Source organism: Coturnix japonica, chromosome 4, assembly GCF_054131305.1.
Source record: "Coturnix japonica strain WE chromosome 4, WE-NBRP24, whole genome shotgun sequence".
Taxonomy (NCBI): Eukaryota; Metazoa; Chordata; class Aves; order Galliformes; family Phasianidae; genus Coturnix; species Coturnix japonica.
In genome coordinates, this window is record NC_140666.1 from 23,431,052 (window position 1) to 23,454,500 (window position 23,449).

Below are 23,449 nucleotides of genomic sequence, written 5' to 3' on the forward strand. Positions count from 1 at the left end.
CTAGCTCATAGTTCATCCTGTAATATATTGTTTTGAAGGCTCTTGGTACTGAATGTTGCTGCTACAAAAGGGAATGCAGTGACATCAATCACTCTCTTGATACAATGGAAAAAGCTTTTGTGTGACTAATGGTTCTTAACGTAAGAGATTAGAACTTGCCTGCAATTCTCTAATATGTGCAAGACAGACATGGAGGCCTCTTGACTCAGCAGTCAGCTTGAGGCTGTGCTCTTTGGAATGATGGGGTTCAGTTACATACTTCCAAAAGACAAAATTACACAGTGACAGACGTAACCAAAGTTCCCTTCAATCTCAGGTGAACAATGCTTATCTCTGAGCATGCAAGTTTTTGGGGCTACTGTAACTAGGCAACAGTTGCCACTAACCTGCATCGGTTTCACAGTAGGACCAAAATGTTTGAGGAGCAGGACTACACACATATCTTGGAATACAGGTTTATGCCTATAGAGCAGCTGAGGGCTGGAGCAGACAAAGTTTTGTCTTCATACCACAGCATTCTCTATAGACAAGAGCATCCCATGCCACTGTTATTGCACAAGCTGGAGCTGAAGGACCACCAGACAGCCATGAACTGAGCTACCTTTGCCCATGCAGAAATATAAGACATTGTCTTCTTTTCTTTTGTTCACATGGCAGGTGATACTAACTCGTTTATCTTGTATTAGCATATTTATCTAACATTCATCTATATAACTTTCATTTTGATATTACATAGATCTATATTTATATAAATACTGAATGTATGTTATTAGCCATTTATAATCATTGTCATATTTCATGTTTATTAATTATACTTACAGACTGCCATGAAGCACTTGGCAGACAAACGCCAAGCGAGCACCCTGCTGTCCACTCAGACAAGCTTCTTTACTGCCTGGACCTGTGGCTGACAGCTGCAGTTTTTTTGCAGTCTCTGAAAGTTGCTTTTTTTATACTTGAGAGCTTGCTGAAGGCAACCAAGTGCAACAGCAATTGTACTGAGAACTACAAATTTGGTATAGTCCTATTTTCTTATCAGTTACTGTGCTGATCTCTAAATGCTGTACAAAAAATGATCCATATCTAGGAGCAGTTGAAGATCAACGTCTAATACCTTGAAAAGGAACTGCTGGTGGTTCTTTTTTATACTTGAAAAACTGCAAAACAGCAGTTATCTGGAACTTTCTGGTGAGTAATAATACACCTCCCCCCATCTAATGATTAGTTAAGCAGTGATGACTGATTGGATTGACAGGGAGGACTTTCCCAGCAGTTAATTACCAGAAAAGCTTGGCACACTGAACTGAAAAGAAACACCCTCTCCATCAGTCATTATTGCTTAAATAAAGCCCAAACTTGTGCATTTTTCAACACTTGGATAACACCTGTAGGCAATATTCCTTTAAAATGGGCATATAATAGCAGGCTTATATATATAGAACAGTAGGCATATTTGTGCAAAAGCTATCTCTCTGTGAAATGAGTTGAAATATCTTGTGGATCTCGTGTTTACTGCCAATATAGGGAGGGAGAAGAATGAAAAGATTAGGTGCTACTATTAGATGCTTTGCTACTATAGCAAAGCATCAGAGCTCTCTCAATAAAAAGAGGGTACTGGAGCTTTGAAGGCATCAGAATTAAGACCCTTACCCTGAGAAAGGAAGTTAACCAATTAGTTAATTTGCTCTGAAACTCAGTCAGGAGCTTCAGAAAATACTCTCTTATACTTCCACTTGTGTCTCACTGCCTCAGTTTTCAGTATTCAGTTTAATTGGAGCATCTTCCTCATTTCCTGGGCTCCATCAGGAGAGGGGTGGTCAGCAGGGATAGGGAGGTGATCGTCCCTCTCTACTCTGCTCTTGTGAGGCCCCATCTGGAGTACTGTGTCCAGGTGTGGAGCCCTCAGTACAAAAAAGATAAGGAGATTTTGGAAAGGGTCCAGAGGAGGGCCACAAAGATGATCAGGGGGCTGGAGCACCTCTCCTATGAGGACAGGCTGAGGGAGTTGGGTTTGTTCAGCCTGGAGAAGAGAAGGTTGCGGGGTGACCTCATTGCAGCCTTTCAGTACCTGAAGGGAACTTACTCCCAGGAGGGGAGTAAACTCTTCGAAAGGGCTGATAATAGCAGGACTAGGGGAAATGGTTTTAAGTTGAAGGAGGGAAGATTTAGGTTGGATGTTAGGGGAAAGTTCTTTACTAGAAGGGTGGTTAGGTCCTGGAACAGGCTGCCCAGTGAGGTTGTGGATGCCCCGTCCTTGGAGGTGTTCAAGACCAGGTTGGACAGGGTCTTGGGCAACCTGATCTAGTAAAGGCGTATGTTTGGTGGCCCTGCTAGGCAGGGGGGTTGGAACTACATGATCCTTGAGGTCCCTTCCAACCCAGGTAATTCTGTGATTCTGTGAATTCTGTGATTCTGTGATTTCATATAAACTACTGGACCAAGCCACATAATTCACTGTCAGCTTGTTCTCTTTGTTCCCAAGGCTCTTGTTGTTCTACGGCCCGGTTTTAATTGGACGGGAATTAAAGGTTTCAATCACAACCAGGTCAAGGAAAAGACTTTATGTTTCTATTTGCCATTTGTCAAGATCCAGAAGTTACTAATCTTTTTTCCAAGCTTTGCCAGGTGTTACGACTCCATAAATTCAGCCTTAAACAGCACTATTAGAGGTTCTTTACTCTAAGCCTCTTACAGTACTTCTACATATTTTATGTCATTCCAGCAGAAAACTCAGGCAGCATCTGCTAAACTTCATGTTTTCCCTCTAAATTTTCCTGTCACTCTTGTGACAGTACCTAATAATCCCATTGAATTCTACTGCTTATTATTATTATTTTCCTTGTAGTTTCTCTTATTTGAGCAGGGAAACAACTAGGAAATTATACTTTCAGGAAATTCCCACAGACAAAGAATGCAGCCAGAGTCTATAGTAGCACCCACTAAATGTCCAGCTCTGGGTTTGGATGATAAACACCCACAACAGCAAAGATGCTCTGACTGGGTCCCTTCTTTAAACAAAGTATTCAATGATGATATGTGGTCTGGCCTTTGTTAATCAACTCACTTGCAAAGCTGGTAGCGTTACTCATGGGAATAGTAGTATACACACACCCCAAAGAACAAACTGATAAATCCAAGGAAACTGGTTAAGTCTCCTACTTCTACATATACACGTTCACTGGCTAATCTCTATACCAGCAAAGCTAAGGCACATCAAGATTTCCTCTGCAAAGTGTAGGCTAGATCATTTTCTTACAGCAAAAAAGACATATAAGCCCATTGCAACCCCAAGCTTCTGAGGGAAGGACTGATGTTTCATTCCTTTTAACTGCTAATAGCTTTTTGAATGCAAACAGTAGGTGGCAATTAACTTTGGAATCAGAGAATAGTTTGCAGGCCGTTTTGTGGAGACATCCCTGTCATGGTTTCTTAACATATACACTACTCTGTTTTGAGAGGATTATCTTGGAGAAGTCAAAAATTTTTCTTCAAGACCATCCCACTGCATTGTGGCAGGCTCACTTCAGCATTAATTGCATCTCAGTTGTTTTCTGAGAGGAAAACTCAGTCATATCAGCTCAAAAAATATATTCATTGCAATTCCCAATCTGGAGTGTTGACTGTTCCAAACTAGCTGACAAATGTGGGAGAAGGACTACCCAAATAATGAACAGCAAGGAAAATATTTTCTCTAGGCTTCTTCGGAAGACAGACCTCTAGCTTAAACTGCAATGCAGGCAATCTGGTATGGAAGTATCCAGTATGCAGCAGCCCATTTGCACTTGCATCTTTTTCTATCAGAAAAGAAAAATTCAAACTTGTGCTTCAGAACAAAGAAAGCAACAGAGCTATTCTTAAAAGCAGCTGTCAATGGGCTTTTGATGCAAATGAATACACACAGTTTATCTTTTCTTTATCTCACAAGAATTACTGAAGCAGATTTCGACTCTAAATGAAATTGATAGATTTGCATATCCTTTTGCTGTATTATTAAAAGGCTGCACAAAATTATGCATTAAAAGGCTGCACTATGACTGAAGACAGAGTCCTGACTGCGGAAGAAAGAAAAAAAAAGCCTTGATATCAGCAAGCCTTCTGGGTAGCAGCTTTAAATCAATATTAAAGAAACCGACAAGTAAAAAAATCCAATAACTTCTACAAATGTTATGGGTGTACCCTACAGTATGTGAATGTTGGGTTAAAATTTACAGTGATTCTACTTTGTAGTACGTGAAAGTATTGAAATTTTCATTTAAAACAATGGATTTCGTAACAAACATGTATAGAGCTTAATACTGGTATTTATTTATTGCATTGATTTTCAGAGCCCCTTTCAAAGTGAAGTGATCAGTTACATTCAAGCAGAAAATGAATGAACACATTGAAACAGGTACCACGGAATGGAGGTTCATTGCTGAAATGTTCCTCAGTGCTGCCAATCAAAGTTTTCAAATTGAATTTGTTGTCCAACATAGTCTTAAGTTGGAAGAAAATGAATTTGGTAAATTTACATGGAGATTGTAGGCAGCCATTGGCCAAATACTTATGAGAGACTTCTGACTTAGGAAAGCAGAACACTCATCCAGACTGTTGGGCCAAGCCACTTTCAAAGGATTTGAATCATGTCTTATGCAGTTGGCTGAAAAGTTGGAACTGGTGAATTACCAGATAATGAAGATTAGGAGTCATCAGTAACTCCCTAATGCCTCATTTCCTTTATTTGTCTTAAAATGACTTGATAGGAAATGTAGCTTTCTGGGACACAACTATTCCCTGAGCTTGCTAATGCAAATACCAAGCTGAATATCAAAATTCAGTTCTGATCTAAGAAATAGAGAATTTCAAATATTTTAGTACAACAGCTGTACTAACATACAACTTAATCACTGGTTGCTGAAATAAACTAACATATCTATTGTATATACCTAAGAAATTCCATATAAAGATGAGGAAAGACTTCTGTACTATGAGGGTGACAGAGCACTGGAACGGGCTGCCCAGAGAGGTTGTGGAGTCTCCTTCTCTGGAGATGTTCAAGACCCATCTGTATGTTTTCCTGCTCAACCTACTGAGGGAACCTGCTTTAGCAGCAGGGCTGCACTGTCCCTTCCAACCTCTGCAATTCTGTGATTCTGTGAAAGTGCTTTCCTCATTTAACCATGTCAAAATCAGATGATAATATTCCTTAGAAATTTGGAGCATCAAGTCTTTTCTCCTTCAGAGTACACCCAGGATATTAGAATCAGTGCATTCACATCTTTCAAGATGGGGCCTTCGGGTACAAACACTTCTCTGTGATTTCAAATTGCTTTGCAGAAATTTCTCATTACTTAAGATATATTAACTTTTCAAAATGACACCCTGTTTTATAAAATTGACATGCCTTGTTAAAATATTTAATTAAAAAAAAAAATCTTTGTATTAAAACAGTACCAAGTCAATTTACTTACATTTTAAGGGGTTGTATTTCAATAGAAATTAATTGTGCTAGGTTAGGTTTTCATCAGTAATCACTTAATTGATATTCATTACTCATTAAATTTAAGCAGTCTCAGGCTAGCTTTGCAAATACTGAATTTAGCAGGTTCTCTTAAGATCTGAATTGATCACAAATATATAAGGCCTTCCCAATAACAGACATTTGCCCTGTTATAGTTCATATTAATTAAAACTATTGCCAAACCTGATCAACTCAGGGATAATTTTATCAGCTTAGGTGTCAATATGCTTGAAAGTGTGGTGCTGTACAACATTAGATAGAATACAGTGGTCAGAAATCATATTAACAATTGAACTACTCCCAATTAAACAGCTTTTATCCTGAATAACAGTATTTGTTGAAACATCCAGGATAAAACAGCTAAACCATAACTGCATCTACAGAATGAACTGAATACAAAAATGACTGTGACCTTTTAATTTCATGCTATATTCTGTGAAGGTTTACCATCTATTGCTTTTTTTTTTTTTTCTTCCCCATGTTTTGGCAGAGATAAAACTGGTCTCTTTCATAGAACTTCAGCATGGCTTGGATTGGAAGGAACCTTAAAGATTGCCTCTTTGATTTGAGGAAAATACAAGGTGAACAAGCTCCACAAATCTCCAGTTCTTATTAGCTGCAGCTGTGATGAATTTCTTACTTCCATGTTCACAATCCCAGCAAATTGCAGTGTTCACTGACAGTACATTTTATTCAATATTGGCATTACTAATTATTGCTACATTTGCTGTGATGTGGTATATTCATATTTGTTTAGCTTCCCAGGGGAAGCTGATGTACAATGAGTAGGAAATTAGGAATTATGGGTCCTGGATTCTTGTCAGCAGCCTTCCTGCAGAGCTCAGGCAGACCTGTCAGAGAAAGAGGCTGAATCAAGACTAGGAAAAACAGCCTATGAGCAAAGAGAACAGACTATGGAAAGGAGATCTGAAACCACATTCAGACCCATGAGAGGAAATCTAAAGGAGACAATCTCTTCAGCATGGTGAATGGGATGAAATAACAGTGAGTTTATGTTAGATGTATCATATGTAGTTTTACATCAAGAAAGGTGGACCCAGAGCAGCAAAAAAGCCTGTTACTGACAGGGATTCGCACCTTCTGGAGCAAATCCCAAGTAAACATAACTGTTCCTGGCTCTCCAAAATGCCTACCAGAAGGATGAATGAGCATATCTATTCTGGTCAGCAGAACTCATTGAATATTTATAGGCAAGTTTTCATTTAAGTGAAATATTGCAAAGCATTTACTACAGCTGAAGAACGTGGATCTTTGAAATTAAGAATTCACAGATTCCTTCTGCATCTAAGAATAGCTTAAGAACTAGAAATAGACACAACAATAATCACGTATTTTTTTTGAAACACTATATTTTAGTGATTACAGCAGTGCTGGTAACTTATTTTTTCTTATACCTGTTTCTGATCTTTAGTGTAGTACTGGCTTTATCAGTTTCCCTTCAGTTAGGAGCTTGTGAAGCTTCCACAGCAATTAGTCTGACATTCTCAGTCCTCCTGATCTGCACTGAGATCCGCACACCCAGGAGAGATGGAAAACAGAAGGCAGGATGGTCTCGTGCACACTATGTCATCACAAGATATGGATTTGTTTCTGTGTAACCTCCAAAATCATATTCAATAAGTCTGCATTTGGTGATGCAATGCCCTGCAGAAATCTTAGAACTAACACTAAGCCAGCTGGCTCTGAAGCATGCAGTATTTCACTTTTCCTACATGCACGTGCTGCTGTGTTGTATAATGCAAATCCAGCAATTTCCTTGGAGCCTGCTGCAGTTTGTCTGCATTGGCCAGCAACTTGAAGTCATTTTTTGTCTCCTTTGTGCCTTAGCTCTCCAAATCTACACTGTGAAAGACAGCACTCTGAAGTGGACTATTACTACTGTATGCAAGCATGGTCAGCAGCAGTAAATTATGAGCCTACAAACACCTGAGACACAAGAAATGCACCTCTAAAACCAAAGAGTAGCAGCAGTACCTTCTTTGATTAACTTGCCTAACATTTGAGAAACAAAGGCTTAGGAAGGGGCAACTGAACAAGTAATTCTCTTTCCCTACTGGTAAAAAGATGATACGTAACAGGAAAATATTTATAACAATTGCACCTGACAGGGAGAAGGTGAACTTTGAACAGAGCCATGGGAGCACGCAAAAACAGGGAGGAAACAAGGCTCATATCCAATTTAGTTCAGACTTCAGAGAGGGTTTGGCCTGAGGCAGAATGCATGAAAGACTAGAAAGAAAATGCTATAGGGCCCTCCTCACAAGGATGTAATTTAGTGAAGAATCACAGTGATACTACAGTAAATTGTACAACCCCCCTAAAACAGACAGTCTGAGAGAGTATCAGGTAACAGCCTGGAGGGCATGAGCTAAATGACTTGCTGGGATGTTACACCTGCTCCAGGTATTTACTAGGCCAGGTAGCTGTGGGGAGGAGGAAAGCTTATTTATAAGCAGAACCAAGATCTACACCCTTAAATCACCGTGTAAGACATGCAATTCTAAAGTGCATTTTAATAAGCACAATAAGGAGAAACTACCCAGAAGCACAGGAACCCTCCACTGTGATGTTTAGCACAAAGCTCTGCTATGATTTAAGATTCTCTGCCACTGTTGCTTTCATAAGCTCTAACCCACATTCCTCCATATAAAAGCTGCCTCCCCCTCCTCAAAAACAAGCAAAGGCTACTTAACTGTTTTGTGCCAGGTGGGGCTTGTAAAGTCAGCCAAGCAGGAGAGACATAACAACACTTAGTAAAGGATGAGTACCACAGGGAAACCTCTTGCCTTCACTATCCTACTCTGATTCCATTTCTTGTGTTCTTGTCCCAGCTGGCACTCTATTCCAGCAACTGACCTCATGAAAGGTCATCAAACAGAAACATTTTTGGTCAGAAAACATTTTAAAATGATAAATGCACCAGAAAAAAAAATTACATATATGTTTCTCCCTCTTTTATTTGGCCTCTACCAAACAAGCTCCTTGTCAGATTATCCAGACTAGTGTTAAGAAGCTTGCACAGTCCTAATAAAAAACAGCAAAGACTTGAGTCCTTGGAGTCACCTATTTCCATAGGCATGACTTCCAGCTACAAGTTAGAAAGCCTAAGTAAAAAGAAGTTGCCAGCAGTCAGCCTTAACTTAGAAGCAAGTGAACATTAGCAAGAAGAATAAATGATGGATTACATACTAAGTGCTAAACTACAGCAACTAAAATAAAGGCAGGAGCATTTTACCCAGAGAGGTGGTGGTGCCTCATCCCCAGAGAGGCTCAAGGTCAGGCTGAAATGGGCTCCAAGCTGTAGGTATCCCAGCTCATTGCAGGGGAGTTGGACTAGATGGCCTATAGAGGTCCACTCCAAGTTATTAAATGATTCTATTCAGTCTTCGTTACACAATGGCCCACTGACATGCGCACTGTTACAGGTGATGACGGCAGACCATAAATTGCTTCTTGAAATGAAAACTAAACCATCACAAAGCATAGATCCTCAGTTCATTATGCATTTACCTAATTCATCCACACATCAAAAAAGCCTTCAAGTACAGTTTCATAACTTCAGAGTTTGAAAATTAGAAGCAAAACAGAAGGGCTTTGCTATAGAGCCCAGGCAGTTTCAGGGTCTTTCTGAAACAGGAGAACCAGCTGAGAGATAGCACTTCTAAGATGGCACTGCGAGCTTCTTAAGATAAATTTAACTTGTTATATTTAAGGAGATAAAGAGAAGTTCTTGTGAATATCAGGGCACCTTTCTCATGGTTTCTTTTCTCCCTTTTTGTGATAGCTACTCAAGAGTAACAATAAGAGCTAATAGTAAGGTTATTCCTTCAGCCCAAACCTTTGAGATACAGTCCTGAGTAGATAATTACGGGCAGTGATGAAACTACAAATACCATTTCTTATAACGGCCCATTATCAGAAAGCACACAGTTAATTCAAAGACAAATTCAGGTTTTTTCATTCTGACATTAGAAAACAAGAAAGAAAAATGGTGAGAAACAGTTTGAACAAAAATACCATTCTCTGGACCACAACATCTCTACAACACATCCAATCCTCCTTCTTGATTAAGAAAGTATCAAGTACACGTTGTACACTTTAAATCATCTAACAATCAAGGTACAAGCCTTAAGCTACAATTCTGAAACCTGTGGCTCCTTGGCAGATAGGTGTGTCTTTACTAAATATCTTCAGGGATTAGAACCACATATTTACAGTCCAGATTTTTAAGACTGAACAAAAAATGAACATGCTGTAATGGTTACTAAAATCAGTTTGGAAATAAATTACTAACAGTTAACTGTACAGCCAATGAGTAAACAAAGTTTTAAACTGATGCTTTGTTAAGAGAGTTTTAGAGAGTTAAGAGATGCTTTGTTAAGAGAGTTTCCATAATGGAAAGATGAACTGTAATAAATGGAAATACTCACCAGTGTTGAAGGCTTACAGTGAACTCCACAAAGGAACAATCTTCAGAGAAAGAAAACCTTCCTCAGTGGCAGTCAGCCCTTAAATGGGATCTAGGAGAGGTGGAGCCAGGCTCCACACCATTCAGTAGCACAGCTGAATTGCCTTCACCTGTGCCTCCTGCTTGCCTCAGGTGGTCAGTCAGAGGTTCAGGCTGTGATCAACAGTTTCCTATACAGTAATGTAAAGAGATTACTTATGTAAATGTGCTGGGCCACATCCTAGGACATACAAAGGTACACAAAAAACCTTATGCAAAATGAAATGACATCCTACGTTTAAAGTCGAGACACATTCAACAAACAGCAGACCAATATGGATGTACTAATCTTATGAAGTTGATTGAGCCTGGCAGATAACCATCGTGGTGTGATGCTGAGTCCAAAAGGATGAATGGCATTTCTGAGTATACAAATACAGAAGTATTGATTAGGAAGAAATATTATTACTCTATTTGAGACTGGTGAAACCTGTACTGGAAAATTACCATTCCAAAAGCTTTTGCTAAGTGTGCAGTGAGATGCAGGAGTGCTTACAATGCTGGAGAATGCATAGGCACCAGGAACTTGGTCTGTTTGGCTTAAGGATAAGTAGATGAAGGGGAAAGAGGACAACTGCAGATGAGGACCAATGTGGAGAATGTAACTCTGATAACAACATCTTCACTCTGCAAACAAAGCTTTAACAAATCTCAGTGCTTAGATGTGGATGTCAGATGGATCAGGCTAAAAATAGCATGCACGTTTTTTAACAGCAGGGGTTATTAGACCTTGGAACAATTTAATCAAGGTTGTGATGAATTCTATCAATGGCAATTTTAATATCAAAAGTAGATGTTTTACTTAGAACTCCAGTTCAAAAAGAGAACAAACTCAGATATTTAACAAAGCTAGATCATTACAGCCCAGTTTTCTCTTGATGTTGTAGTCTATGACCTTATTAATCAGATGGCATGTCAGGACCCAAGGGTCTCTGGGGAAACATGCAATTCACAACTGCTTTGGTTGCAATGCTTACATCTCTTTTGTGCACGTGTACAAACAAAGGGATTATCCTTTATTTATCACTCAAAAATGTGAGTGCTGCTGAATCAGGTTCAGGTGCTTTTTGCCCTGTTATCACTGAATTCCTTTTGAATCTCAGAGCACTGGAAGAAGGCAGTGAGGTAAAGCTGAGGGGCATTTGGAAGTTGTTGATCTAGCCCACTGCCATCTCTGCAGATGCACTGATACATGCAATGGTTTTGTAGTCTTAGTTTGGGCTGTGGGGTGTTGAAGCAGATCAATTTCCAGGTTCTGATCAAAGAACTCACAGATACTTTGAATTAATTCTCCTCTTTCACTATGTTTGGCTTCATTTGAACATACAGAGGTAGTGCAAGTATTTTTCAGATTCCTGTAGCTGTCTCTGAACACACAAAAAATACCCACGAATCTTCTGTTATAAAGCAGGCTCCTAAATCAAAATGAATAGTTTCAAATAAAAAGCCTAACAAAGCCCTCTCTCCAGCCCTTGGTCCCACGTAATGAATAGAGGTCATTCTGAAAAAATAAAGAGTGAAAACCTCTGGAACTAACTGAGCAGCATGCAAAGTGTTTTTATTATCATGGCAGAGGTAGTTATTGTGTTTCTTTTTATTAATATTATTAAATATTGAGGTAACTGTAAGGGACAATCAATACAACACTCAATCTCCAAAATAATGCTGATACATTCCTATAATTAAGGATTCACAGCCCAGCTTTTATTTTGTTGGATATATGCGAAAAGAAAGATAAAGATCTGGTGGAAAGAGATGTATCTTACTGAAAATGGTCTACTGCATTATTCCTTACATTGTGAAAATGACTGGCATTAACATTAAAGTAGGAGTATTTTCTATTCTAGTTTATGTACTGTGGAGACCTCACTGGCAATTCTGAACATAACATGTTGCATTATTTCTTTGCTTGCTCTGCTACGTAATAGTTTAGAACACTACAAGAGAGTTATTATGGGCAGTAATGCAACAAGACTACTATGCGCAATGATGCCATTGCAGTACTGTTTGTTTTCTACTGTGATGCCTCAGCACAGTGTTGGAATTTGTTTTGCTTCATTGCTGCCCTATTTGTAATTATAGTGAAATAAGTAGGTCAGTCCTCCTCTCTAATTGCAAATAAAATATTTCCATTATAATGGCAGAAGTTCAATGACTTTGTCACCCTTAACTGTTCACATTCCACTGTGTACTTGATTGCTTATCCCATTCAGCAGTGCAGCTGTGAGCTTCATGGCCTTCCTTTCCTAGGAACATTAGAAGCTTGTTTGGGCTAATAGGGAGATCACATGCCTAGCAAATGTGCAAGGCAGCTAAAAAATATATCTCAATGATACAGACGTACTTCAAACCTCACTGAAGCACCACAGTAAGAAATACTGCAGTCAAAAATCCTATGGATTCCATTGATTTGAAGTCCAGGCTTCTGAAACCAGCAGGCTGAGTAAAAGTGCATCCCAGCTCCTCACTGCACACACTTTAGGCAAATTCCATAGCTCAGCAAAACCAACACTTTTGAAGAGAGCTGATTTACAGTTTGATAGTTACCATGCTTCCAACATCAGTAATAGTGGTTTCTAATGCTTTGCTTGCAACAGGAAAAGAAAGTGCCTTTACAAAGTTCTGATACCTGCAATTATGTAAAGCCCCATCTGGGTTACAGGTGCTTTTACATTGGCACAGCTGTCCTGGATGCAGCTTGCAGCCAGGACTGCATTTGTATGCAACCAAAGTGGATCTCAAGCATTCCTGTGCCTCTAGCTGTTTGACCTCCACCCACAGCAGACATGCAACTCAGATAGGGCTGTTCTTGTTAATCTGCAGAAAGCAAGAGATGTCCTTGATGCATCATCTATATGTGATGCATATGACAAGTGTTAGCTGTGCTGCAGTAAAAGATGAAAATTCTTTCCTTCTTCAGGCTGTCACTCCACGTGTTTGAAAAGCTGCACATCTCTTCAGTTTACCCTTCAAACCTGATGAATTCTGTGGGACATGAGGAGTGATCTGTGCTCCACAATGGCCTTCCTTTGAGTAAGGGAGGAGGAAAGGGGGAAACACTTGGTTCCCCAGCATCCCCCCCACTCCCATATCAGGGACACAGGGATCACACCATGGCCCCAATCACATCCCAGACAGTCCCAGAGCACATACCAGCTGATGCCTGGCACCACCTCTCCTCTTGAGGAAAAGACCACCGTGATCCTTCCCATAAACCCTGTTGCTGCTCTACAGAGTGTCTCATCACTGTGTAGAGTAGGGAAGAAGACAGGAAAACTCAGGGATGGCACAAGGTCTTTATCACAACCATACCTAGTCCCTTTCAAAGATCTTTCTAAAATACATTTTTGTGGAACCTCTGCCACTGAAACCAGTAACGATGAGAGCAAAGCAAAACTCATTTTAGAGGGCTGCAAATTTTACTTATTTAATTGTACGTCTGTACGTGTGAGATCAACTATAATGGAGTAGTACTGCTATTAGAATGGCAATGGCCTGTCCCCAGAGCAGGAAATACTATGCAGTGTATCCTTGGCTTTATATATTCCAAGCACAGGCAGCAAAAAGTAAATGATCAAAATTATTATTTCATCTGATGTGAGTTTTGACAGATTTATGTCTTCTCTAAATTTCTTTCAGAGGAACTGAAAGGTGGAGAGGTCTTTCAATTATACCTGCAAGTAGTTACATTTTGACAAAAGGAGAGAACATTGGGCAGATGGAGATATTTCTCAATTGATGGGCTGATATAAAAGAATTTTTAAAACTAGAAGTAAGATGGCCTCACTGTTATATAAAGCACGTAATCACACTTAAATTGCAATAATGAAAGAATTAAACTCCACAGATCTGGCAATCTGTCCTCTAACTAAAGTTTAAGAAAAAAAAGAGCAGAAATTTCATTTGCCATGAGCTGACCCAGGTTCAGCGGTCGACCTCTTTTCATTCTCTGCTTCTTAGACTACTAAATACCAGGAAGCAGTAACTGAGCTAAAATGAAGTACTGGATCAAAATCATTTTTTCAGAAGTACTTTTGAAAAAGTGTTTTTATAGTTGAGGAGGTTATTTGATCATTTTGCAGAAATACGCTATTTCCTTGAGTGTTCAGCTTTTAAGAAAGGTCAGTAAAAAAGCACAGAGATTATGCAAAGTTACAATGCTTGTGCTCACTCACAGTAATTGGGAGATTTTGGAAGAGGAACAATGAATTACCTAAGCCTACCTTCTCAGCAATACGCCTGAAATCTCTGAAGTTGGCTGAGACTTGAGAGGATCTTAAGAGGAATAACGGAAGAATGCACAGAAACTCATGCCCATGTGATTCTCAGTAATTCCATTAGCTCCCATTTAAATTCTATTGCAGGGTTCCGAAAGGAACTTTTAAGTACAGTCCTTTTTAAAAAATAAACTCTTTTGCAGCTGACAAAGTGGATGCACAGAAACAGAAACCACTTTCTTCAGTATGAACTGATTATTCTGACTACAGTAAGAACGGTGTATAATTCAAAACAAAATCCAGCAAGATGAGGTAGCCTAACCAGGTGTACAGAAATTTAAGAAACCTGTATACATACACAAACAAGCTAAGGTATTACTAGCAGAGCATTTAGTGACAGACCCAAGTGAGCACAAAGTGCAGTTCAGAGGTACACAGAATCCTTTTCTCTGTGTTCTAACACCTCACACACAACCTCGAATTAGCACAATCCAATAAGTTATGCTGATATTTGTTCTACAGATTTTACTGCAAGACAATAAATAGAAGAAAGGGAACAACCCTGCACTGTTCATCTGACTTGATGAGTCCCAAGCAGCTACTTTACAACTTCACAGCCAATAGGGCTGGCTTAAGGTTTCATCAGAATAACACTTTCTTGAAGGTGCTTTGACAAGATGTAATTATAGAGTCCATACTATGCTTTGTCAAATACCTTTGTAACATTCATCAAAATTACAGCAGTAATCTCAAGCGAGATTGTAGTAGCACTGAAACAAAAAGGGGAAGCCCATAAATCACTCAATCTGCACCTTCAAATTACCTCTCTCCTTGGTAATTTCAAGGTGATGGTTACCGTCTGGCTTGGAAGCACAAAGGTTTAACTGTTAATGTAAGCAGACTTTCTAAAAAGACTCTTTCATAAAAAAAAAAAAAAAAAAAAAAGATTTTAACTGAGATTTGCCAAAACCAAACTGTAGTGTTGGTGTGAACATGTGATGTCATCACCGCCATTTTGGAACTGCTGACTCTTCTGGGACTCTTTTTCCTTTACTGATGTGATTCATATATGGATCCAAACATGGAAGTGTGTATGAAAAGGACTGAAAAAGTTTAGAGGACATTGGGATATGCCTCTTTGTCCCACACAAAAGAAGTGGAGGTCCAACAGCAAGGTTGTCCCCTCCTCTGCTTTGCAGGAAGAGACTGAAACGCAGGAAGAGGCCTACAGACAGAATCACAGTGGACATTCTAGTTGTGAAAAATTCCATAGTGAAGTAAAGTCTGTAAGATGACCAGAAAAGCCTAACAAGCAGAAAAGATATTCAGCGCTTTCACTTTAAAAGAATCCCCATGAGTTTGTTGATGCTAAGAACCACTGCAGTGTGTCCCAACTGCTACCTAACCCTTCTGCTATTTGGTGCCCAAAGCTAAATAAGTTACATTTAATCCTGTTCTGTCACATCTTGTCTTTCCAAATCCTGCCCCAAACTGCATTTGTCTTTCATGCTGCCATATCAATTACAAATGCAAATCTAATTTGCTACTTGCCTTCTCCTTCAGATCTCTCTCAAGATTACCACCTTTCTGTTCCTCACTGCTGTCTGATCTATTTATTATGGATGGCTTTTTCCCCTCTGCATTTTTTTAGGCTGATGATTCACAAACATCATTCGGGATGCAGAAATAATACAGACAATTGAAAACAAAAAAGTTGAAAATTGAAATTAGCTTCCCAATGAGTTCAGAATAATTGGCCCAAACCAAACTGTTATGCCTTCAGAACAACTGTTAAGTCATTATTATTTATGATAAAGGAACAGCATTAAGAATCCTGCACAAAGCGCAAAAACTTTGAGGCATACTTTTGCCTTTATACAGTCTCTGGCTCTGGCAGAATTCTCAGTGCCAGAGGCATACTCTACCTTCATGCAGTTGGTAAGAGCTCCTGAGTTCTGCAAGCTGCTCAGCCCTGGTCTGGGTCAGGCCAGAACTGCACTCCTGCTCTACCACGTGTGTGCAGGAGTGAAGCCATCCTGCCTCCCCTTCTGCTCTTACACTGACCTCAGACCCAGCTGGTTTGTACTGCAAAGGAACAGCACAGAGCTGCTAGGTGCTGATGTACAATGAAAGTCAGTCCTCCCTGGGCAGCTGCACCGGCACCATGAACAACCCATGCTCTGAACTTCTGCTCCGTTTTCCTCACAGTTTGTCTTTACCTCCCTCACGGGCCTTGTCCCCTTCATTTTACATCTCTAGGAATCTTTTGTGATGTGATAAGGGCTTTGGATCACAGGAAGGGTCATTATTGATCTCATATTCTTTGATCAATTTGGTGAAGGAAGACACCGATCCTGTATAAATATTTAATGGTTTCAAGGAGCATCATAGAACACCTCTGCAAATGTTCCATGGTCCAATAGCATTTTTGGAGACCAGTACTCTGCCTCTGCTACTGCCTGTAAGTGCAGAATCACAGCCTCTTAGCCCCTGTGTTAGCAAGTTGAATGGTGTACCCTACAGTTAATTGCACATTGCTGCCGCCCCCTCCCCACGTTTTCTTAAACCTCAAATATTAACAATATATGTGTTTGTGAAAAAAATAGGTTCATTTAATAACAAAATAAGGAAAACAGAACTTTGCAAAAGCACATACATAGCTGAATTGATTTAAAGCTTCCTGCCTGTGCATTTCCATGACAATGAGAGTACATAAACACATTCCAAACCGAATGGTTAGCAATGATAAAAGTGGGCAAAATATCAATACCATCTGCTCCTTCCTAATGCTTGGAGAGAGTGAAAACCTAAAATTAACCAAAGAAAATGAGCTGCTAAATAACCTCCTCTTCCCCTCCCAAATCTTATAGGTCCATATATATCCACCAAGTTTTTGACCTTTAGTTCTTTGTCATTCCTTATTTTAGTATTTGTTTTTCAAATGTTTCCTTAACCTTAATTCAAGTTGCCATGCCAACAAGGTTAAAAGTACTGTCACTTAATAAAGTCACAGAAAATTCAGCTTCTATTACTAGTCTCCTGTACTGAGAGTGACGCAACTCAGGGGATATAAACAACCCCACTGTTAACAACTTCTCAAGATTTTTAGACGGAATTTTGCATACCCAGTTTCACTTTTTCCTGTCTATGATCAGTTCCTCTGTGCTGAAAAAATTCCAGTGAATGTTAACAGAGGAGCAGAAACGATGAAATGTATTTCTGTTAATTCTTTATTTTTTCCCAAGTTGGGGTGTTAGAACAAAAATTAGTTCTGGTTCTAAAACTGGATTTTCCAATTACTTGTTTGTCTTTTGATTTACGGATGACGGTTCCTTACTTTCAACTCCAAGTGGGAAAAAACAAACAACAGCAAGAACAAAAACACCCAACCAAAGAAACACCAGCCCTTCAAACCTTGTCCTAAAAGGAGAATTGTTCAGATCTCAGTGCAATTTGGTTTCTTTGTGCATATCATACACTTCACGTTGTCTGAAACCCTGCCACAAAGAGCCAGTTGGCATAAGCAGATAATGCACTGAGACTCTCTGTGTTCAAAAAGGAGCTAAACTACAGCGGCTTGGTTGAATGGAGAATCCTGATATCAATAGTCAATAGGCTTATATCACCCATTCCTCTGATGCTGTTGGATCTATGAACTATGACTATGTTTTGTATTTTAATATTCTCATGAAAATTGATGATTAGCCCAGAAAAAAATGAACAAAAATTAACACCCCCCGCCCCAGATTACAAGAATCACTACAGTTGCTAGCATGACTTTTTGATGTCAGCAGTGAACATTACACCTCTCTCCACACCCAGAGTGAAAATAACAACCCTAATTTTCAATCAGCTCAGTGTGATCTCATCTACTCTCAGCCAGGCTGGTTACAAATGGCAAAGTTTCTAAGTTACCTGCTCACTGAGATTCTTAGTACTCAGAATTTCTGGGAAAGGCAGGTCAGGAGAGTCCGAGCGGGTTTTGTGTTATTTCACAGCATCAGAAAAATGAAGCAGATGACAAGGAGCTAAATTCCAGTTTGCTGCTAGTCAGGCTCACGGAATGGAGGGGGCACAAGGAAATGGATGTACGATGTAGACCAAAGGTCAAAACAATCACAGTAACAGTAAGAGGGGAACTGGAGATTTTGCAAAAGGTAGCAGAGTTAATTCATGAGCAGAGAGTATTATTTCTTCTCATTTTTGCTGGCACACTTAGACAATTTTATTAAGTTCCTGAAAACACGTAACTATGCATGAACGTTATTTATATAAGTGATCTCCCAACAGCAACAGAATTGCTCCTATGAGGAATATATGTGTAGGCCCAGAGTCTGAGCCAGCACGCAGGGAACAGTACAGCACTGTACCCCTCACTCTTCAGTGGGAGTAGAGGTGGGAGACGCTCTCTGCCAGGAGCTTTATCCCCTTCTTCTTCAGCATAGGACATCTGCTGTTAGAGCTACAAATGGTAATCAAGCAGTGCTCCTCTCGCTGTTACATTTACAAAGTACGAATAACAGATAATTAGATATTAAAAATACTTTTATTTGAGAATTCTTAATGAATTTAATATGGAGAGAGGTTTTCAAGTCTCAGTGAAACTGAAAAGCTAACAGCATTTAATGGGTGAGAGCGATTATTTTTTGCAAAGAGTGTGGATTATACTAGAGCTGAGTGTAAAAATAAAGAGAATAAAACCATGGTTATAATTTCAGCTTGGCAATATAAATAGGATAGACAGATGCTTGATATTGTACAGTAATTACAGACGGCTGAACTGAGAATAAACCTTTCTTGTGGATAATGGTTTCTGATTTTGAAGGCCATTTTTAAATCTATGGTTAGGGTTTTGTCTTCCTGCCAAGGACACAAGTTAAATATTTAGTATAAAGTATAGTGGCGGTTTCTGAGTTTGACTTTTAATTATAATATGCAAGCAGGCTGGTATGTCACAGGTCAAACAACATGACATTCACCAAAGCAAAAGAGATCAGGCTGGATGGGGGTATAATGAGATTATAAATGTATCTGATAATCAGAACCATGTAACTGAAAGGAAAAAAAAAGACTGTGGCATCTTTCTGAGGATTCTGTGCAGTGAAAAGACATAAATAAAGAAAAAGACCCCTGACACACTCCCAAAACTCAAAGCTGTCTAGTATGGTATCTTTGTGAAGCTGTAGGCTTTGCAATTGATATGCCACAGCTCTCTATAACAGATGTGAGAAAAAAGGAAAGGTGGTACCACGGAGAAGTGAAAGGAAGAGGCAAAGAGTGGCATTGATGTGATCAGCTTTAAGGGCATTTCACCTGAAAGAATACCTGAGGCAACAGCAGCAGAAGGGGCAATAAATAATTCAGCAAGAAAATTACATTTCAAAACAGTGAGGGTGTCTTTCTCTTCCCCCTCCCCAGCTGAAAGCACATTCAAAGAGCTTCCTGCAGCATTTCTGCAATGGAAAAGGCTGCAGAAACTTTTGAGAAACACTGTCCCACACTTCTATTTGCAGAAAGCTCACCTCAGAGCTCAGAATAAATCTGGCTGCATGAGGATTTCAGGCTTCAGACACAACCCGGTGTTTGCAGGCAAGTCCTCAGCTGGTAAAAATTGTCATAAGCTGTCTGACATCAGCGGAGGTCTGAGCAGTTCCACTGGGGAGATGCGGTCCCTGGGGGATTGTGGAAAGTTTTGTTAAAGTCAAGTTAATGAAAATGTAAGTTCAGCACACTGCAAACTGACACACTGGAGAAGGGGAAGCATGTTTATCAGCTTGACTTGGCTGCACTGGGAGTGAAAAGCACAGCATTTTCAATCACTAGAGAATGTGTGTAGCAGATAAGTCGGTACTGGATGGAGAGCTGGAGAATGCGTGTGGAGGATTTTAAATAGGAAATGAAGAACTTAATTTAAAAGACAAAAGATAATTTGAGTTGAGAAAGGAATCAGCTTTTACACTGGTTTAAAGAGAGCTTAGGATATGGCAGGTGAGCAGGACAGCATAGCTTTGGAGATATAGCAAGCAAGAATGATGGGGCACATCTGCCCTTAGCTAGGACTAAGCACTGCAGGGTGACACCCTTCCTAGTGAAATGGGGTAAACGGACTCATGATTACTGTAGTACGGCACATACCCTTCCATGGGTCCTGTAGGATGAGTCACAGATTGCAAGGTCACACCTTACCTGCTCAGCTGTTAGCTGCCTTTGGACCTATGCTTTTATCTGTGGTATCACAACACAGGGATTTCACTGGTAGCAAAGGCGAATGTTGGAAGAGTCCAAACTAGATTTCTGATCCAGACTATGAGAAACACAAATTATTAATCCTGATTTTCAAGTCCTACAGGCAAGGCCTTACAAACGTGACATGTGCTGGGACATAGAGGAGGAAGAAGAGTAAGAAGCCCAGTGGAGCAGGGGATAGGACAGCCTAAGAATGATTTAATGTGGCTTCATTTGAGAGAAAGCACAGCAAAAACCTTTACTGCAGTTTTGGTGCTCAGCCTACATGATTTTTTTTTAATCAAGTGTGAATTTACCATGCTTTGGAAAGCAAAGATCTCAGAGGGGCTGCAGATGGCTAGGAAAAAACAAAACAAAACAAAACAACAAAAAAAGAAACACCTAAACTAAAAGTTGAAAAAATCAGAGAAAAGGACCAGATTTCTGCTTTTGCTTACACAGTCTGCTAGGAAAGAGACAGCTCTTATCCACAGGAAAATGTCTTCAAATTGAAGCAGGCATTCAGGTAAATATTACTTATTTTTCAAGCTGACATTCCAGCTCATACTACATAAATGTGATACTTTCTTATACCTCACGTGAACAAAGGTTCCAAAGACCCTGTGAGGATTTCCATGTGAAATTTTACAGAAAGCTTGTAAGAGGGAAAAAGAAATTAACCCAGTGATCTTTGCAAGGAACAGATTCACTTAACATATTCCAGATATAGTTCCTGAATGAATCAGAGCCCACAGAGTCTCCCCATGTTTCTCCTGTCTTTTAGAAACATGATATTCTGGTTTGAAGTGGAAGAATATCTTGCAAAATTCTTTTTCTGGTGAGTATCTACTGATTTCTCTGCCAACAAAATCCCATGAAACTATAATGGGCTTCTGTCATCATCTGTTAATAGATTTTTCTCACCCTTATTTGGGGATTCATCATCACGTCAGAGGTGAACTGTATTTAATGGAGATTCCAGATAATGGCACAAGGTAAAAAGGGAGCAAAAGAGGATGAAACACTTAGACTCTTGTAGAATTCCTGCTGATGCCAACTACAGTCTTTCCACAGGCTTAGCATGGTGTGAGCTATGCTGTTATTTATCTGACATTTTCTCTGAGCTGCAAAAATGCTTGTAGTTAAAGATATTCACTCAACTCTGCCTACCAAGAACAAAGAATGAATGAAAGATTACATAGGTACATTTCTGAAAGTAAATAAGTACTATTTTACGCATATTATAATAGCAGGAAATAAAACGTATTATTGATAATTGAAGATGCTCAAACACAGTGATTTACCATTGAGGGTAGGTACATGTGCAGTTGCTAGAACAACAGAGCTCTCGTAACAGGGAGCATTAGACTCCCTGTTAGCATCCCCCATGGAGATATTTCTGCATGCACTTGAAGATCACTTGAATACATGGAGAGGTGAGCAGGACAGCTGAAGATAGAACACTTAATGTAGTTGCTTTCCAGAGTGCAATGGCCATTTATTATTTAACATTTGTTCTTCTGTCATGTTTAAAATCATCTGCCATCTCAGATAGGTATAGTACAAACACACAATCAATATGACTTCTCAAAGCTTTTCTTCTCTAAAAATCTATGTGGGTTAAAAACCCAGAGTATTAATGCCAGAGAATTTGAGGTAGAGATATTGTAAAATAACAGGAAGTGCACAATTCCTAGCTGTTCTGCAGGAAGGACTGAAAAAGCCCCTTGTTATAAGGTAGTATGCTTCGTTATGGATCATGAAAATGGAGGCTGGCTTCTTTAAGAGGTAGAAATGAGCATTTTCATCTTCTAAATGGAAAAGAAAAAAAAAATCTGCAACAAAAGAATGGTAATTTTGGTTTTGTGGGTGGAATGAGTTTCCATACCCTTCTCAGCGTATGTATGAAAGAATCAGCAGTTCTTGCACTGTACTTTAACTAAATGAGTCTATTCCTTCATTGTCTGTCTTCACAGGAATAGGAAGGAAGACTATAATACCAGGAGCATCTTAAACATTTTCAAAACTTGTATAGATGAAGCCATAAGTAACCTGATCTAACTCTGAAATTAATCATACTCTGAATAGGAATTTAGAATAAATAATTGCCAGAGGTCCCTTCCAGCGTTGTTTCCATGGTTTCTATGGTCTAAGAACTATGTAATAACACAAAATAAGAGCCTCAATCAAACCCACAGCACTCAATATCAACACAACACATACAAAAAAGAATCAGAACTGGTGAGTCAGGAAATGAAGTGGGAACCTTTCAAACATGGAAGTTAAGAGTTCGAGATTGAAACCCATTGCCATGATGGGCAAGGTACCTTGCACTACCACTTTCCAAATAGTGTATGTCACTGAAACTATAAAATCTGGACATAACAAACATAAAGCTGGGAAGGAAGCAAAATTTAATTAGAGCTGGGCAAATTGCTGCTACTGTGCAAAGTCCTTTTGAACTGAGAAAAACAAGTTCTTATCATTTATGTCTGCTCTGCAACCCTACACCAAAAGCAGTAGTTCCTCTGATACTACTCTCAAAATGTGAAGAACTGATTTGCAGTTCTAATAGTGATGGAAAACTGGTCTCTAGAGCCTCAGCCAGGCTTTGTACAGAATGCAGCATAGTCATAGCATACCTCAGATTGGATGGGACACACAAGAATTACCGTGGCCAACACCTAATCCTACACAAAACCCAAATCCAATGTCTGAGAGTGGTGTACCAACGCTCCTTGAGCTCTGGCAGCTCAGGGCTGTGCCCACTGCCCTGGGGAGCTGTTCCATGCCCACTGCCCTCAGGGGCAGAACCTTCTCCTAACCCCCCCACCCCACTGCTGGCATAGCTCCATGCCCTGTTGCTGTCACAGAGCAGAGCTCTGCACTGCCCTCTGCCCTCTGCTTTGGGCCCAACAAACTCAGGGGCCTCAGCTGCTCCTCAGACCTCTTGCTATCATCTTTGCAGTCCTCCTTTGG

The 23,449-nt window shown here is 39.7% G+C and overlaps 1 protein-coding gene across 1 annotated transcript in view; it reads right to left on the reverse strand.

Moving 5' to 3' along the window:
* Positions 1-23,449, reverse strand: part of GRIA3 (glutamate ionotropic receptor AMPA type subunit 3) — a 280,633-nt gene that overhangs the window by 160,376 nt on the left and 96,808 nt on the right. Inside the window, exon 3 of the mRNA XM_015860743.3 lies at positions 9,952-10,159. The gene's annotated coding sequence lies outside the window, so the exon portion shown is untranslated. The remainder of the gene's footprint in view (positions 1-9,951; positions 10,160-23,449) is intronic.